Here is a 20283-nt window from a genome sequence, read left to right as displayed (position 1 = left end):
GAACACAAGATTTTTTTTTAATATATACTAAAATGAAAATCTCTAAGAAAAAATGTCTTCCTTAGGATGAAAAGGGATAATATATGGAAGATAACAGAACCTTATGTGTGTTTTCTGTGACCCCTGCGGACATTGGCCTGAATTCCCACTTGGGAGTGAATGCGGTGATGGGCCTAAGGTCATTGGGGGTGTTGGTGGGTTTTGTGGTATATGTGGCAGTGTCCCTTGGGTTGGGGAACTTCAGAGTGAGAAAGCAAATACAACAGGATAAACAAAGAATGGAATGATCAAGATTAATGGGGGCTCTAACTGGATCCACATCGCCATTGCTCCCTGCTTCCCAGGCCCTCAATAATCGCATGAGACTTCAGGAATGCACCACACAGATATGGTTAAATGATATATCATACAGAATTCATTTGTTAACTATTGCCCCTCCCTTGCCGTCTGCCTCCAGCACACTCCCTAGAGTAGTACAGGCAGGGAAGACCTAACTATTAGGAGGAATCCCTAACACTTTTCCAGGGCAGAGTTCCTGCTAGTCCAAAAAGGGTCCTTCTCTTAAGGGTTTTGGGGAACTAGACGATGCAATTTTATTAGTAACAGCGACATTTGTTTGGAGCAAATTCAGCTCCAGAAGCTGAATGGTTGAATGCAGAAGGTATTCCACCAATTGCCCCTATCCCTTCCATTGTAGCAGCTTGGCTGTTCAGTAGTTGGTGGGGTCAATCCCGAGGTTCCATCTGGCATCATAGTGGCAGGTCCTGGAGGAGCTGGGGTACCAGCAGGCACAGGAGCAGGGGGCATGACACCTCTGTTATGTATGCCCATAGCACCTCCCATAGCCATCTGGCCCATCTGTATCTCCTGCTCTCTGGCATCAGGGAAGGTTCTCTTGAATCCTTCCTGCTGTCTCCACATCATTTCTTCCTGCTGTCTCTGCACTGCTTCTTCACAGGTGCCTGTGTTCCTCTTCCTGCCTGAGTTCCAGTGGCTTTCGTTTTTCCACTTCTTGGTTGTGCAGCTCTTCCATCCTCCAAAGTTCTTGATGCCTCATAAGTTCCTGCCTCATTAACATGACCTGGTGCTTATGGCAAGCAGCCTCCACCTCCATCTCCTGTTTCTCACGAGCTTCCGTGATGTTGTGGTCCACTTGGTCCTGCTGCTGTTTCTCCATCTCAGTGAGTGCCTTCCAGCGTATGGCATATTCACACCCAAAGGAGCCAGGCTGTGCAAATCTAGGTGGGCTGCTCCTGCTACTTGTGAAATTACTGGTTCTTTATAACCAACTTCTCTGGAAGTCCCTCTTCAGCATCTAACTGGTCCATGGGTTCCAGTCACAGGCTGAGGAAACGTAGTTAGAAGGAAGGAGCCTTCCTTGCATCAATCCAGAGCTTTCTGAGCAGCTGGCTTCCTTGAGAATTCAACAATGTCTTTTCCAGAAGGCCTTCCTCGATCATCCACAATGACTACAGCCCTCTCCACCTGGCAGAACACAGAAAAGCCTTCCTCCAGCAGTTGGTTGGACACACTCTGAGGAAGGTTTCTAACTATAAGGGATGCACTGTGGCAGGCAAAGCACACATGCAGCTGCTTTCCACAGAGTAGCATGTTGTCCAGCTCCACTTTAGCAGTCGCCACCAGAGTCCTTGTTTCCAAGTGGATAAAGCCAAAGCCTTTATCCTTATGAACGAAGACTTCTCCTGTCTTCCCGTATCCTGGTTTCCTAAAATTCTTCAGGTCAATAGTCAAGCCTTCATTTTGGTGGCTGGCTTGTTGCCCATTTGCAGGTATTGGTGGTGGTGGTGGCTGCTTTTGCTGCTGCTGCTGCTGTTGCTGCTGCTGGTGATGCTTCCTTGGAGTATGGTTTTGCCTCTCCAAGTTAAAGGTTTTATTTCTCTGCATTTTTAAATCCCTCTACTGACTGACTGTTCTTTCCTCAGAGTCATGGTGATGAAATGGCGAAGTTTCTATTCCACATCATTATCACCATCGTCATAGTTAGATCGGCACGTGTAGTGTTCTATCTGACCACAGAGTCAACAGTGTCACCTAGGGCTGCTTATTACTCAGGGGGAAATAACCTGGGGTTAGGGGATAAGAAGGGGAGAGTGTTTTCACTGTTATCAGTGCCGCTATTATACTAAATTTTGTTATGATTAATATAGTTCAGGTTAATTCTCTACTAAAGTTAATATTCTTAAAATTGAACAAATAATAATAATACTGAAAATGTTATAAGCATTTTAACCTAAATTAAGGAACAGAATTTGTAAATGTATGTGTTTTCATTTATATAGAATCATGATAAAATAATGTTAATATGAAAAATTAGCCCTGGCTGGTGTGGCTCAGTGGATTGAGTTCTAGCCTGCAAACCAAGGATCTCAGGTTCAATTCCCAGTCTAGGGTACATCCCTGGATTGTGGGCCAGGTCCCCAGTAGGAGGCGCGAGAGTCAACCATACATTGATGTTTTTCTCCCTCTCTCCCTCCCTTCCCCTCTCTAAAAATAGATAAATACAATCTTTTAAAAAATTAAACAATCTTTTAAAATATCCAGGGTATCTGGATCCTGTTTATATGCTAATAAAACAGATCAAACCCTAAAACCTCCCATTAGATCTCACACAGCTTTTTGCCTTTGTACAACATTGTTTTTACTCCCTTCATCATATCATTCTTGGGAACAATGCTGGTTGCATTTCCAGCGCCAATGGCTTTTGTTAGATTAAGTGAGAGCATTAAACTATTTTCCTATGAACTGTTTTTCCAGCAACTTTTTTATAACATTACATACAAACACAGACCTGTAGTTTGCCTAACAGGACACCCTAAAGATGAATTGTTGCTGAGAGTGGTTAAGGAAAGTTAAAGAACTTTACACAGAAGAGCCATTCAAGTGCTGTAAATTGTTGAACCTCAAGTCCCACAGCCATCTGTCTTCTCTATTGTCTTCAAATAACACACAAATGGTCTTGTCTTTAGTGAACTTGTGATGTTATGGTTGCTGGTGTGAAAGAACATTAATCATGTTAACTTCAATCAAGAAATGCACACACATTTTGACAGGAAGAAATATATGGAATGTGGCATATGGTTATTATATAACACTATAATTGGATGTTTTGACTGGATATTATATGCTAGATTGTATTACATATACTTTATGTGTTCAGTTGAGTCCTACTCCTATGACTGCAACAATTTTGTTTTAGAGTTTTCTTCAGAAAGTTTCTATTTAGCCATCAATCATTACATAAATATTGTTTCCTCCATCTATTTCAAGGTGTCATTTCAGATGGTAATTACTTCCTAAATGTAGACATGTGTATAATACTGTTAATTTTGAGCCATGTGCACGTAAATGTCTTTTTACATTACAGTTTACAGGAACAACTATAAAGGACACATGGACAAAAATAAGGGGGGTGGAAAAAGGGGATGGAGGTGAAGAGGGTTGGGGTGCTGGGGAGGGTGGGGCAAAAAGGCAGAAAACTGTACTTGAACAACAATAAAATTCAAAAGTATTTAATAAAAAAAGAATCTGAATGTGCTAGAAAGTATTACTTATTAGATCTTGCCATGTATAGTGTGCCCTTTTGCCCAAGTTTTTGAGAGGGAAGTAAGGATGTACATTATACAAGGGTAGTGCCTGAAAAACTCTGTATCTGTTCTTGTGTTTTCTCATTATTTGTTACATAAAATTGCTTGTACCATAATATGTTCAACAATAAATGCTAAGATTTCTTTACAATACAAAAAAAAGAAGCTAGTACAAATTGGATAAGTAACTGATATTTTTGACTTTTTGTTTTCCAGTAAAATTAAAGACAATATATAAGCAGTAAAGATGCAATTTCTCGGAATGTCTAAAGAAAGGCAACCCCCTTGCATAGTTTAGATATTTCTGTTGTAGTAGAGACATACAGACATTGAAACTACTTCTTAGGCACTTTCTTTCAACTAATTTTGATGACTTAATGCCAGGTTAGCCTCACTACAATCATTTACTAGAAAAACACATTGTATTGTTTATAATAATGGTACGATTAGTTTAAATCATGCACTTTCTCTTTCTTGCTCCTATTTCTGTTTAAATCAGTATATCATATATGTTGCTGGGTGGTAGACAAGACTCCAAAAATATTGCTGGAGTCCACCATGTTAATGTTGAATATTGGGTTATTCTCTTGGAAGTATAGCATAAATGCATGTACTATTTGCTTTCACTTGACATTCAGACATTTGATGTATTTTCCTTCTTTTCTTTCCTTCCAGGCATATAGATGACCTTTGACATTGCTAAAATGAGGTCATCTCTCTCATAGTAATAATAAGTCTTAGGTATCCAATTAGTCAAAGACATTTGAAGTCATAGGCCAAATTACGGTTAATATATTCTTTTCTTAGAAAAAAATAGCTGCAGATATAGTATAAATTAATGAACTACTTGATTAATGTATCTATCTCTCCTTAGAAACAGAGTTGTATCTTTCTCTGAGATAAATATTTATCTATCTCTTGTTTACATAACATCAGCTAAACTGACGATCAATTGATTGAAACATTTTATATTTAACCCAAGAAAACAAGTGTCTTGTCTTCTTACACTGTCACTCAAGATACTAATCAAGACCATAGAGAAGATAGAGGTTGTTTATAACAATAAGGTTTATGAAGAAAGTTGAATGTTACTTGTAGATCTATTCCAAGGATTTAAGGATTTGGATCAATGCAGAATAATATTACTCTTTGGCCTCTGTTATTAAATTCACTTGCATTCTGAAGAGTCACAGTTTCCATATGATCCTGTTCTTGGCATAGAATCATGGAAACATAGAACCTTAGAATTAGAAGGGAAATTAAGGCTTTAAGATTCCAGATTTAAAGTAATTTTTTATATACAAAGATGGACTTCTAAGCACAGTTTGAATGATTTTAACTATAGTGGTTTTATTACTTCAGAAGGTGTCTTCCAATACAAAGATCAAAGAGGGAGAGTATAAATAGACTTATTCCTGGGCAGCTCTGGGGGATTCCCTGAAGACTGCTAAGTTCTCAGTCTAGATATCTGATGAGATGGGAGGTGCCACATGGGCAGATACTGGCATAAGAAAGCAGATTTGTCAATCTGATTGGATTCTTACTCACAGGTTGGTGAAGACAGAAGACACTCAGTCTTCAGCACAGGTATCTACCTGGTATTCAACCTCCTTTCCTACAGGTCACCTCATGCCATCTCCTAACATTTTTCTTCCAACTTTGTCCTTCCAGACCAGTGTGCTCCTACTAGAGACCCAGACCCAGTGTTTATAACAATAAAACCTATCTAAGATCAGGTTATAATTCTAACACAAGTTCAGTAGATCCTGGATATTTTAATCAATTAATATTACAAAGCATTAAAAATTAAGAAAGAACTCAATAAACAGATATTCTAAACTGTATGTGAATATCCCCAAAACAGTAAGCAATCATCCTCCACAAGTCAGAGACACAGTCTTTAGCAGTTCCACGTTGTCCAAGCTACATGTGTACTTTCCTTCTCTCCCTCCCATTATCTGAGCAGTCCCCACAAAGGGACAATAAAAATATCTCTTACACTGGTCCGATCTTCTCCTTCCCAATCGTTTTGTGTTGAAAAATATATTTACCAAGTTAAGCCTCTTGCCATTGTTTAAAAATGTATCATAGTGGGAGACAGTCTAGTATAGCTGTTAAATATACAAATTCTGGACTCAAAGAAGAGGTCAGAGAAGAGCAGGCTCAGAGAGGATGGGGTTGTAGATCTGGGTCAAGAAGATAGTTGCAGTTGTTAGAAATATGTTATTTTTCTGCATCTTGGTGTGCACAGAATGCATCAACTTAAAAAAATTATATTTATCGCTCTTTCTCTGCTCATTCTAAGTGAAAGTTTGTATCTAAAAAAAGGAAAAAAAAACAATTCAGTGGATGGTCTGACACACAGTTCAAAAAAAAAGAAATATGGAGAATTTCTTCATATATGGAGACACAAAACAGGAAAATAAAGAAAAGAAAGTAAACAATACAGGAATAAGGTGAAAAATATATAACACATGTTAGATTCCCCAAAGGAGGGGAGAAAGAAGATGGGACAGACTCAATGTTGAAAATATAGTAACTGAGAACTTTCCAAAAGTGGTGAATGACAGCCACAAATGCAGGAAGTCCTAAAAATGTCAGGTTTTAAAAAGAAAAGAGAAATGTATTTCAAATCATATTAATACCACTGAAAAGCAAAGAACTAATGTGGAATATCTCACAGGCAACCACAGACTCAAAGATCGATTGCCTTCAAAGGGGAAACAATAATACTGAGAGTTATCAAGCAATTCAGTAGAGACTGGAAGATAATGAAATCACATCTCTAAAGTGATGAAGCAAAATAACTGTTAAATTAGAACCCTGTGTCCAGTACAAATATTTATTAAGTATAAAGGTGAAATAAATACATTCAGACACACAAAACTGAAAATACATCTCTAGAAAATCTGCAGTAAAGGAAAATCTAAAGGGGATTCTATAGGAATAAAAAAAATGAATACAAATAGCATCTTACAAGAAGAGATAAAGAACAAGGAAAGGGAAAATACACTATCATCTAGAGGCATGTACATGTGTTAACAAACATTACTGTAGCATATAAATGAGGCAGTAAATAGGCATAGGAATCAAAGGTTCTTGAAAGAAGGCAAGGGTCCAATTAGCATTAGACTTTGATAAGTCAAGATTTATGTGATAATTTGTAGGTTAAATAAACAAATATTCTGTTAAAAATTAGAAAATGAGTGAACAGTGGAAATTACAATGAAGATGAAAAATGTAAAAGCCTCAGTAAAATAAATTTAAATTCAATTATATTGGTAGTTACATTAGAAAAAAGTGGATAAATCTCATATTAAAAGCAAAGTTTGTTATTCTTGTTTTAAAAGATCCCAGTTCTTGGATGGCCTAGATGGATGTGTTGGCAGATACACTTTGTCTCCTCACACAACCAAAAGAAGGACAACAACAAACTTAAAAACCAAAAACAACCAGAACTGCCAGAAATCGAACTGTATGGAAGTCTGACAACCAAGGAGTTAAAGAAGAAACATTCATCCAGACCTATAGGAGGGGCAGAGACGGGCAGCCGGAGTGGAGAAGACGCATGGCAAGGTGGCAGCTGGAGGACCAGGGAGTCCCTCATTTGCATGCAGGTAAACCCAGAGGAATAACAGGGAAACGAGACAGACAGACTGTGCAACCCAGGGTTCCAGCTCAGGAAAATAAAGCCTCCAACCTCTGACTATAAACACCTGTGGGGGTTGCAGTGGTGGGAGAAACTCCCAACCTCACAGGAGAGTTTGTTGGAGAGACCCACAGGGTCCTAGAATGTGCACAAACCCTCCCACCTGAGAATCAGCACCAGAGGGTCCAATTTGCTTGTGGGTAGCAGAGGGAGTGACTGAAAGCCAGCAGAGAGGGGAGCAACCAGCATTGTTCCCTCTCAGACCACTCCCCTGTGCATAGTGCCACAACGCAGAGACCTGGGTTGCCCTGCCCTGGTGAACACCTAAGGCTCCACCCCTTATAATATAACAGGTGTGCCAAGACAAAAACAAAAACAAGATGAAAAGAATAATTCAAAGCTCCAAAAATAGAACTAAGTGATGAAGAGAGAGCCAACTGTTTTGCAGACATTCAAGGCCAGGCAGGTCCACTCTAGCTTTGGGGAGATGGAAGAAAATGAGCAGAGTGATGGGGCCATACCTTTATTCATGGGTAGGTGAGCCATGCATGCTGCAAGCTGCTTGTCTGCCTAGTGAAAAGCCCCTACTTGTTTAAGTACTAGAGGTGAACAAAGCTGGCAAGATACCAGAAAACTATATAACATAACATAATTCTGCACATGTGAGCCCACTTCATGTTATGAGAACAGTTTATCAGACCCAGTCTCAAGGCTATGAGAACACTATACATCAGCCCCCTCCAACGTTATGGGAACACTGCTTCCCTAGGTAATCCAGACACCTGTGTGAGGAGGCCAGACTGCCTCCACTTAACCTACACCAATGTATCAGATGCAGAGTTCAAAACAATGGTAATCAGGATGCTCACAGAAATGGTTGAGTATGTTCACAAAAGAGAGGGAAAAGTGAAAACTATGCAAAGTGAAATGAAGAGAAATATACAGTGAGCCAAAAGTGAAGGGAAGGGAACAGGGACTCAAATCAATGATTAGGAGCAGAAGGAAGAAATAAACATCCAACCAGAACAGAATGAAGAAACAAGAATTCAAAAAAAATTAGGAGAGGCTAAGGAATCTCCAGGGCAACTTTATAAATGCTCCAACATCTGAATCATAGGGGTGCCAGAAGGAGAAAAGGAACAACAAGGAATTGTAAACTTATTTTTAAAAATAATGAAGGAGAAATTCCCAAATCTGGCAAAGGAAATAGACTTCCAGCAAGTCCAGGAAGCTCAGAGAATCCCAAAGAAGTTGGACCCAAGGAAGTACACACCAAGGCACGTCATAATTACATTACCCAAGATTAAGGACAGGGAGAGAACCTTAAAAGCAGAAAGAGAAAAGGAGACAGTTACCTACAAAGGAGTTCCCATAAGGCTATCAACTGTTTTCTCAAGAGAAACCTTGCAGGCAAGAAGGGACTGGAAAGAAATATTCGAAGTCATGAAAGGCAAGGACCTACATCCAAGATTACTCTATCCAGCAAAACTATTATTTAGACTGGAAGGGCAGATAAAGTGTTTCCCAGCTAAGGTCAAGTGAAAGGAGTTCACCATCCCTAAGCCCTTATTATATGAAATGTTAAAGGGACTTACCTAAGAAAAAGAAGATGCTCAAAAATGTGAACAACAAAATGACAACAAACTCAAAACTTTCTACAACCGAACCTAAAAAAACAAAAACAAAAATGAACTAAGAAAACAACTAGAACAGGAACAGAATCACAGAAATGGGATCACATGGAGGGTTATTAGTAGGGAGGGGGGAAGAGGGAGAACGGGGGAAGAGGTACAAGGAATAAGAAGCATGATTGGTAGGTACAAAATAGACAAGGGGAAGTTAAGAATAATAGAGGAAGTGGAGAAGCCAAAGAACTAAGATGTACAACCCATGGACATGAGCTAAAGGGATGAGAGGGGAGGATGTGGTAGGCAGGGGTGCAAGGCATAGGGGAATAAAGGGGAGAAAAATGGGACAACTGTAATAGCATAATCAATAAAATATATTAAAAAAATAAAAGATCAGTGTTCTGATTACTGTTTATAAAATGTTAATAATACCAAAAAGATAAAAGTAAGGAATGCATGATTTCATGCCATGTAAAGACAAATTAAAGTAATATGAGTATTAATAAGAGGTAGTAGGGCTAAAAGCATTCTTAGAGAAAGAGGAAGTATTTCATAATGATGAAATATCAAATTTGACAGAAATACATAACAGTTACAATTTTGTTTGCACCATTAAACTATATGCTTACTATATGTGAAGCAAAAGATTATGGAACTAAAAATAGACAACTCTATAATTCCATTAAAAAGCCTTAATAAAATTATTCTGTAATGCTGATAGAACAAGAAGCCACAAAATAATTAATAAGTGATTAGAACATCTAAGCAACAAGTTAAAGAAATGACTTAATGGTGATTTTAAACTGTGTGTGTGTCTACCAGGTCATTCCAGAAACTATCCAGCCAGGCACTATGAAAAATAGAGACATTTATTAAAGAAGATACGAGATACAAGAAGCGCTGTACATAGGACAATGACGCCTCAGTCCCCTTCAAAGTAGGCACATTGGGACCTCACACAGTTCTCCCAATTGCCATCAGCTGCCCTGTCATATTGTGTTGAATCTCATTCATGGTCTGAAATCTCTTCCCTTTCAAAGGCGATTTTCATTTTGGGAAAAGCCAGGAGTCTCAGGACACTAAATCTGGGTAGTAGGGGGGCTAAGTCATATGGGTAAGTTTATGTTTTGCCAAAAACTCTGCACAAGACATGATGCATGAGCACATGTGTTGTTGTGATGAAAATCTGAATCACCAGTTGCCCATAGCTGCAGCCTTCTGAATCATCCAAATAGTTTGTAGGAAGAATATTCAAGCTTAACACAAAATTTGATGCAGATTTCCTGCTCTGCTTGCTCAGTCATTTTGAATGCAATGATTACACAGTACACATGCTCACTCAACAGTGTGTACTGCCCCCACTGACAAGTACAGTGAAGTCATCATTATTCACACATGTGCATTCCAGTCTGCTCTCCTTGGCTGCCAGGTTACATTGATGTCATGAAAACCATTCTCTTTATATTAACAACGGCTGGACTTCTTCCTGATAGACCTAGTATGAGTGTGTGCACATGTGTTTGGAGTATGTTTACTGTTATATGTTACTGCACACAAGAACTGAAGAATATTATTTATTGACAACCACATAAGAAATTTCAAAATTGAACTAATAGTGTGTTCACTACTACAATGCAACTGAGCTAAAACAATACTAAAATATTAAATATTTAAAAATTAAAATATATACATCTGTTGATAAAGAAAATGTGATATATACCACATAAATTGATATAAATAATATATATAATGAAGTATAACTCAGCCATCAAAAAGAAGGAAATCCTGACACATGACCAGATGAATAAATCTGATCAGATTATGCTAAGAAAATAACCAGACTATAAGAAATCCCTGACTTAACAGTGCCCTAGCTTGGATGTCTCAACTGTCCCTACTTCATATACAAGCCTGCGCCATCCAGTCTTCTTCATCTCAGTTCTCACAAGTCTACACTGCCAGTTGCTCAGATAAAAACCTTTGGGATATTTTCAGTGTCTTTCTTTTTCACCCCCCTTTTCACTGTTGTTCAAGTACAGTTGTCTTCATTCATCCCCTAACACTCCCCCCCCCCCCACCTCACCCATCCCCATCTCCCACCCTCGATCCTACCCCCTTTGGCTTTTGTCTGCGGTCTCCTTTATACATGTCTCTTGATGACTCATCCCCTTTCCCCTCTCCATTATCTCCTCCTGCCCTCTGGTTACTGTCAGTTCTTTATTTCGATGTCTCAGGATATACTTTATACCCTGCATTCAGACTATCAGGGAATATAATTGTTTCTACCTTTAAAATATACCCAAAGCATGACCACTTTTGCCATGCCCGTGGCTACTTTTCTGGTAAAAGCTACTATTGTCTCTCACCTAGATTCCATTAGCCCCTTAAGTAGTCTTCCTGGTGTCACTCTTGTCCCTAAAAATATATGTTCTTAGAGAACACTAAAATAATTCTTTAAAACTATAATTAATATCAGATTATTCCTTCTCAGAAAATCCTGCTACAGTTTCCCATTTAATCCATAGTTAGAAGCAAACTCCTAACAATGGCCTGTATAGTGGACTTAATTTCTCTCTTCCAACCTTCTATCCTCACTGTTGCTATCACGAACTCCTATCTTCTTTCTGTCCTCATCTGCTGTTAATCTTCCCCTCTCTCATTCTATTTCAGCCATATGGGTCTTCCACTTTTTCTTAAACAGTATTATGTGTAAAGATCACAGGGCCTTTGCATTAAATCTGTCTCTTGCTTAGAAGCTTCATCTGTCAAATATGTGCCCATTTCACATCTTCACAAACTTCAGGTCTGTGTTAAAATTTCACATTTCAGGGAAAAGTACTAGACCATTCTATTTAGAATTATTACTAGGCACTGAAATCCACTTCTCTATACTTTGATCTCCATACTTTGTTCCATTTTATCTTTATTTTTTTTAATTTAAGTAGAGTTGGTATATAATTTTATATTGGTTGTATTAGTTTCAGCTGTACATCATAGTTATTCAACATTTTTATACTTTACAATGGGATCACTCCTCTAATACTAGTACTCCTCCGTTGCCCTGGAGATTTATCACAATATACTGGTCTATATTCCCTTTCCCCTTTTCACCCATCCTCCCAACCCCCTTCCTACTTGTAGCCATCCCTTTGGTCTGTTCCAGAGACTGGTTTTGTTTGTTTGTTTTCTTTTTAGATTCCACACATAAGTGAAACCATATGATATTTGTCTTTCTCTGCCTGATTTATTTCACTTAGCATGATTTTTCTGTAGCACATATCACAATTTCATGAACTCCCCATTGTTTGGTTTTCTTCTTTAATGCAGGTTTTACAAGCACTTATAATTTGGCCTAATGCATAGTCTGTGATCAAGAAATATTTGTTGAATACATAAAATGTAAAAGTAAAAATAGATTACCATCAGTATCAGGAAATAAAAATGAATATTTGTCCAACATCAGGACAATGAGACTTTTCCTTAATATGACTAGATGTATAGAAACCACAAAGGAAAATATAGATATTACTGACAAACTTCAATTCTTGAAATTTTATTTTAGAAAGATATGTAAACAAACTTAAACTATCTATCTAAACGCTAAACATGTATAATGCCTGCATCTTGATAAGAAAAACAAACAATTCCAACAGAAAAACAGGTGAAAGTTACAAACATTTTATAGTCAATACATGTTAAAAGGCAATGAAATATTTAAATGATTTTTAACATTAAATTGAAGCAATAAGGATACACTTTTCCCCATAATATTGACAAAATATTAAATGATGATTGTTTTCAATAATAGTGAGAATGCAGAACATGAACATGGCTAGTGGGGTGTGATGGCTTTAGCCCTTCTGAAAAGTAATTTAAAAATACCTACCAAATAATAAAATACAATGATTATTTGATAAAGCAATTTCACGTGTAGAAATTTATTATCTAGAAATAAATATATGTGTACATGAAAATACAAATGGAAATGTATGTCTAGATAGAGCAAGAGGGGGAGAGAGACAGATTGAAGCATCACTAATAGTTACAATTCTAAATATAAGATACATACCTATGAATAAGAGAATGGACTAAAAATCTGGGATATACATTTTTACAAAAAATTGTAAAGCTGTTCACAAAGATGAATTACTCTAACAAAGATGAATGGGTCTAAAAAAGATCAGTTGGCCTATGTTTACTGAACTACAGACAGTTTTGCAATATACTTTGTTGTAAGATGAGGAAAGTAAGTTGTTCACCAACCTCATTAGCTTAATAAATGTTAATTCAAAGGGATTATACAAATATAAAAGGGCATGATATCATTTGATACATAGTGGATACTATTCTTATTGCATTAATTCTTAGATTGTACAAAATAATAAAACCGTATTGAAACTAAATAGCATGATAGTAAGAAGAGAATGAGAAGGGTGAGGAGGAGGAGGAAAGAGGGGTTAAAGGAGAAGATGAGAAGCAGGGAGAACTAAGTTATCATGAACTCACTATAAACCAGGCCACAGTACAAAGACTCGCTTGTATCAAACCCTTACACTATGTGACTGTAAATAGGAAGTTTTGAGAACTGCAAGTTATAATTTGCTTCACTATAATATAAAGAAATGTAAGAGTTATTCTGAAAAATCACTGTCCCTTGTATTTCAAAGATTATATATCATCTAAAGTCAAAGATATGAGCAATAATTTTAATTCTTTGGATTCTGTGAAGAAAAATTCTATTCCCAAGAGAAAGCATATTATTTATTAAATACATTTTGTCCTTAGTCTAAAGGATGCTCATTGTCAGAGTGGCAATAAGTATCACATCTAAACCAAATTCATAAAGTGTTTTAACAAGAGGAATTTTTACTCAATGATTATATATGTGAAATCACAAGATATATTACATCGATGTAATTGTTTCTAAAGGAAATTATCAATACATGGGATTGAAAGGGAAATAACTATTGAAAATAAAATGTTTACCTTTCCAGTTGGAGATAACAGAAATCTTTTTGATAGAAAACAAAATGTTATGAATGCATTAATATTTTGTATTTTTACTTCCTTCATCCTAATAGAGGTAACAAGTATCAAGAGGTATTTAATATTAACACCTAACAAAAATGTACTGCTATTTATATATTTGTGAGCTCGTTATTTTAATTATATTCCCTATTAGAAACTTTGGTAGAACTGGCAGTTAAGACTACAAATAAATATTTATTTTTGTAGTTCTATATTTTATAACATACTAACAAACAAGAGCTATGGAAGTTGACCTATTAGCCTTTGTAAGTCAGTTAATGCTGTATTTTTAATAGCGTTCATTCTTGTTTGACAAGTTTAATAAACAGGTCTTTCAAGCAGTTGAAAAATTCACTACTGCCCTCACTGGTGTGGCTCAGTGGGTTGGGCATTGTCCAGCAAACCGAAAGATGGCCAGTTCGATTCCCAGTCAGGGCACGTGCCTGGATTGTGGGCCAGGTCCCTGGCTAGGGGCATATGAGAGGCAACCGATCAATGTTTCTCTTGTACATTGATGTTTCTCTCCCTCTTTTTCTCCCTCTCTTCCCCTCTCTAAAATGAAAAAATAAAATTTTTTTAAAAAGAAAGAAATATTCACTACCAGTATTAAGAACCAGAAACTTAAGTTTGTACTGATAAAAGTAATTTTGTAGATTTTTTCATCTATATATGACAAATGCAGTCAACTTTATTCCCTTAAATATAAAATACCCTTATGAAATAAAAATGGTGTAAAAATAATTTTCAGAACTATGAATTATTTGAAAGACTGTGGAAGATATTCATAGCTGAAAAACAAAAGAACTACAAAATGAATATTCATTACATAATAAAATGAGATAAATACTAGAAGAAAGGTACATATGATTAAAACTTGAAAGTCAGTATGATTATGTTTCTTAAATATCCAGCATACTTCCTTCATATAGTATGCAATCTCTTTTCTCACATTTCATGTTTCATATCTCTTTTTTTTCCTCTCATTTGCTTGTGTTTATACCAAATTTTACATTGCATTTTGTCTACTGAAGAATTCATCTCTTTATTCAAAAACATTATTCAGGCTATTGTCCTATTATTTGCAAAAGTAACACAATGACAGCAAGGAATAAAAGGAAGCTAGTACTCTACTACATTGTGTCTCACGTAAATGAGAAATTATTTCAAACATTACGAATTATGTTTTAAAAACATGTTTGAGGTAGGAAACTAAGACTTGACCCTTCAGCGTTATTCGCCCCAGCTACAGTCTCCTCATGAAAACTTTGCTCAGCTGGCGCCCGCAATCCCCGACCCCTTAGATTCATCGTTTACATTACAGTACGCTCCTTCTTCCTCTTCTCTCCTGGATTCTTCCCTCCAAATGCTGAGGAGCGTCAGAACTTAGTCTTCATTCCTCTGCATTTCCTATTAAAACTTACTCTTTAGTGACCTCATGTGCCTCGTGGCTTTAAATATGTCTATTCGCGAAAGACCAGCAAATTGCATCTCTGGCCTGAACATGTCCCCTGCGCTTCCCAAACGTTTGTCCAAATAACAATGCCATCTTTATTTAGACATTTATTTGTCATTTCAAACTTTTCATGCCCAAAGCAAAAATCATCTTATCTCTTCCCCAACATTCCGCATCTCAGAAAATGACTCCAACATTCATCCATTTGCTCAGGTTTCTAATTCTCACTTCTCTTTTTTTTCTTTTATACCTCACATTCATTGCATTACCAAAACCTCTTGGTTCTATCTTCAAAATATCTCTCTCATTTCTTTCTATTTTTGCTGCTACTGTAATGGGAGGTAGAGCAAGGGTCCCCTGAAAAATAGGAGAAAACCCTCACAGCCTTTATTTGGGGGAAGTGGATGATACAGCATTAAGATACTTTTTATAACAATGGCAAGTTAACAGCCTTGCTTTTCTTGAAGGAAAAGGTCTGTTGCACAGGTGTACATGACTCTGGGGGCATTTTGACATAGCTGAGGAGCTTATACAGTGTCTACATGAGAGAGAGGCAGGGGACAGATGCCCACTCTGGAAGTCACTGGGAACTCTTGCCCTGACTAAAGATGGCAGCCAAAAGAAGGTAAAAGATATGAAGAAATTGGCAAAAATAGCATATCATAGGGTAGGCTGGGTATTAGGTCACATAGGAAGCTCCAGGCCGAACATTTAAAGGGCAGCCCGAGAGAGAAAGAAGATGAAGCCACACGGTCTGAAAGGGTGTGGACAGGAGTTGGCTATAAGGTCTGGTGTGTAAGGGTGAAGCCATGCAACTTGGAGTAAGAGCATGCCATGAGGTCTGGAATAAGATGGAGAAGATGGTGGCAGAGCTGATGGAGCTATGCTGGGACCTGCCTAAACAAGCACAGATTTGTGGCAGATGCTTAGAGCTGAACTGTGACCGGGAATGCAGATTTCTGCTTCTCTGAAGGATGTACAGAGAAGCCACTCTCTTGGGACGTGTGCCTCCCTGGACTATACCATGATCCAGTGTAACATGGCACATATTTCCCCTGAACTATTACGTGGAGACTGAGAACAACGTATCCCAGATGGTGAAGGAAAGAGCTACTGAGAGTAGATGGAGACTCTGAAACCTATAAGTGTACATTCCAGAAGGGGACAGAGACCTGTTTGCACAGCTGGCTTAAGAACAGATATGGCTATGGGGAGCTCCTGGGCATGGTTTTAGCTTATGGCCTTTTGGTGAGCAAGGGAAGTGCCGGGTCTTGTGGGAGAGGAGGGCTCAGAGCTGGAGTGCTCCCAGCCCCCCTGCCCCAGGGTTGGAACCCTGTTAATAAAAACTTGTTTCCTTCAACACAAATTGTTGGGTCATGTGTCAAGGTGCCATGTGGCCGAGCCCTGGTGTGCTCGGATAACTACCACCTAGTTCAAAACATATATTATCTCTCCTGGATCCCTAACAGCCTCCTTATTGATATCCCTGCTTCTCCTCTTGGCCCCGACACTCTACGCTGCACACAGCGGCCAGAGTGCATTACTTACGTCACTGCCCTGACCTAACGTGCTCCAGTGGAAGAAATCCAAAGGTGTTAACAGACTCTTCTTCATAGATTACATTCCATTTGCCCTTAATATTTATTTCTAGTTATACATTTTTAAAATTTTTCTATCATAATCATATGATCATTTATTGCTTCTAAAAAAGAAAGACTACCTATAAAGTGGTTTAGTAAGAACAGTTAACAGTTATAAAAAGGTAAGAACATTTAGAGGAGATAAAAGAAATGACAACGTTTGTTCTACTACAAAACATGACTATTTTATTTTACTTTATATCTAAAAGACCAAAATTTAGATTGCACAGAAATAAAGTGTCAGGTGAACATTTATTATCTCTTATGGTGTATGAACAAAATTGGTTTAATTTATAATATCCATAAGCACATTAACTTGTTTGTGTTTGTATTCCTAACATTCTGGGAATATCACTATTGGGATCTTCCATTTTGAAAACCTACATTAAAAATAAAAGCTAAATTACTATATCATTAAACTGATCAGATATAGGTTAAAATTAAGTCAGATAATTAATATTTTTGCTTTTCCAGTTATTTTAAATAAATAGAAATTATGGATAAAATTTTGAGAAGATATGAGCTTCATGACCTCATAAATTTACCATAGACTCATAGAATATTTAAAAATTTAAAGAAATTTGCTTTCCTAACCCATGGACACAGGCTAAGAAGACTACATGTTCAGGAGTGGAGTTGATGGTCTCATGTTGAGTCCACAGGAATTTAAGCAGAAGAGATAAAAGCGCACCACCCAAGGGAGACATCTTCCTAAAAGAAAATGAAGTGGTGATAGCAAGTTTACTTTTCCAGTGTAGCATGAAATAAAGGATAATAGTGATAGAGGAAAATATTTTTCTATTTTACTGAAGGAACAGGTGATTTAACAAGTTCCTTTCTGTGTTGTGCTAGAGATATCCTAGTGTTTTTTATAACTGAGCAGGCTGGCAGAAGTTTGATAAAAACATGAGTTTGCCAAGCATACTAGACTTTCTCTTCTCTAAGTCACCTATAGGTCACTGAGGTTACTGACAGAATAGGACTTCTTCAGTGCCATTGAAAATTTATAAACTAATGAACTGAGCTAAGGCATTAAGCTGCCTTCCAAATGACTTTTAATCCCGTTCACCTGATTGGTAATGCTTTTTTTACCAATATGTTAGCATATATTTACAGAGTAAACAAATGCCTTGCACTTTCTAAAAGAGAGTGTGTGTGTGTGTGTGTGTGTGTGTGTATGAGAGAGAGAGAGAGAGAGAGAGAGAGAGAGAGAGAGAGAGGGAAACAGAAATAGAAACTTCGAGTCCATCTGGGACAATTCCTTCCACTATATTAAGAAAACTCAGACTGAGAGAACAAAACCACTTTTCTAAAGTTGCATGTTCAGGAATTAATAAAACAAATTGAAGTTAGCACCCAAAACCTAATCTCATATTTAAACCTGATTAATCTATGATGCTAAATTTCTTTAAATAGTCATTGTCACCCACACTTTGACTACCTTGTTCTTACATCAAGAGGAATTCTGAGCTAGCATCTGATTCACGGAATCCACAAACTGTTAACCCAAGATGGACAAGAGCCATCCACTCAGGGGTGAAGAGACGTCACTGAACATCCTTCTGCCCTCCATGCTTTCTCCCCATTCCACTGGCAGACCTGTAGTTGCTGGAAGCAGTGCAGGGTCTCAACTGTGTCAGTATTGTTAGAAGTTATCAAAGGGATGGAAAAGAAACAGGAAATGGATGTGAGAACAGGGCCGGCCACCCAGTCGCAGCTGCCATATTCTATAGTCTCAGAGTAGAAGTGATCTTAAAGACCATTCAAAGCAATTCCACTGAGTGCCTGCAAATCTGTACAACCCACTTGTCAAGTGCTTTTCTAGGTTATGACTGAACACTTTTTGGTGACACTTCATTATATCTTTATATAATCACAATATAAAATTTAAATTTTTAAATAATTTCAAACATATCTTCCAATGACTTTCTCCCAATGACCCTAATTTATTAAATTTGTTTTTTCTCTCAATACGCACAGATATATGAAGGTGTATTTGTGAATGTATGTTTGTGTTAGAGTTAGACAACCCCTCCCCTTGAAATCTAAATAGAACAGAGTTCCAAATGATTATCACCTTAATAATAACAATGATAATTTTATTATAGCTAAGATTTAAGACAATTTACTTTGTTCCAGACTTTACAGAAGACATTTTACACACATTATTTCAATGGACTATACCACAAATTCATGAGGTAATATTATTAATCCCAGTTTCTAAGCTTTAGATAGGATAAATAACTTGTCCAAAGACACACAGCTTGTAACAGAAGTGTGATTTGAATTAAAAGTCTTTGCACTCTAACACTTCCCCATGTTAATACAATATCCTATTAACACAGAGACTAAGTTTGACTTTTTGTTAAGCACCTTGCACTACATAATTATATTGAGTTTACTGTTGCTTATAAATAGAGAGAAAATGAAAATATCTAAAGCCTATAACACAGAGCATTCTCACAAATATGCATTACCCACCACCTCTAAACTTTGGATCTTCCTGCTTAAAAACAACATAGGCTAACTTGAGATCTGTATAACTCTTTACTCCTGCAGACTTCCTATGTTTGTTGTCACCGTTGCTACAGAGACAGTCTCACAAGTTGAGACTGTCATATGAGGACTCAAAAGAAAGAAACCTGGCAAAAAGACTTGAGCTAATATTTGTTCTTGGCTAAAACATTAAAATATTTCTTCATGCAAGGCACATGATTTGAGTCTTCCTTTTGTTAAAAAAAAAAAAAAAAAAAGATTGATTGAGCCTTCCCAAAATTGCATGGTCCCTTGATCCTCAGCCATTACCTCATTTTTTTCTCTTGAAATCACAGCAAAATGCCAACTACAAAAATTCACAGTCTACCTAGTTGCCAGTTTTGAATTCAATACCATGTAATTAGTTTCTTGTATAAGTTCTGTGGACTCGTTAAACAGTTTATTTGGTATTTGGGCAATTTAAAGTTGCTAGATTTCAGAACATGTGCATTTTCTTTAGAAATAGCAATTATTCCCAAATGAATTTGTTGTTTTTAAAAAAATAAAAGAAATCTTGCTCTAAATAGTCTTAGTGTGTATAATATTTGAACGTTAAGAGATCTATTTTTAATTGCATGCAATCTTTGTAATCCCAACAGATATACAAAGCAATATGCACTTTTGATTATTTTCATGGGTTCAAGTAAAAGACACAATAGAAGAAAGATATGATTTCTCCTATAAATGATGTAGAATATGAAATTTGGGCTAATTGTATGACTTTTATTTAGCCTAATTCTTTTCT

At 37.1% G+C, this 20283-nt stretch overlaps 1 pseudogene; it reads right to left on the bottom strand.

Moving 5' to 3' along the window:
- Nucleotides 1–596: 596 nt before the first annotated feature.
- Nucleotides 597–1905, bottom strand: LOC112319887 (non-POU domain-containing octamer-binding protein pseudogene; annotated as a pseudogene).
- Between the last annotated feature and the right edge of the window lie 18378 nt (nucleotides 1906–20283).

This window comes from Desmodus rotundus, chromosome 6 (genome assembly GCF_022682495.2).
Source record: "Desmodus rotundus isolate HL8 chromosome 6, HLdesRot8A.1, whole genome shotgun sequence".
Taxonomy (NCBI): domain Eukaryota; kingdom Metazoa; phylum Chordata; class Mammalia; order Chiroptera; family Phyllostomidae; genus Desmodus; species Desmodus rotundus.
The sequence above is the reverse complement of the archived record's forward strand: the minus strand, read 5'-3'. Positions and strand labels throughout refer to the sequence as shown.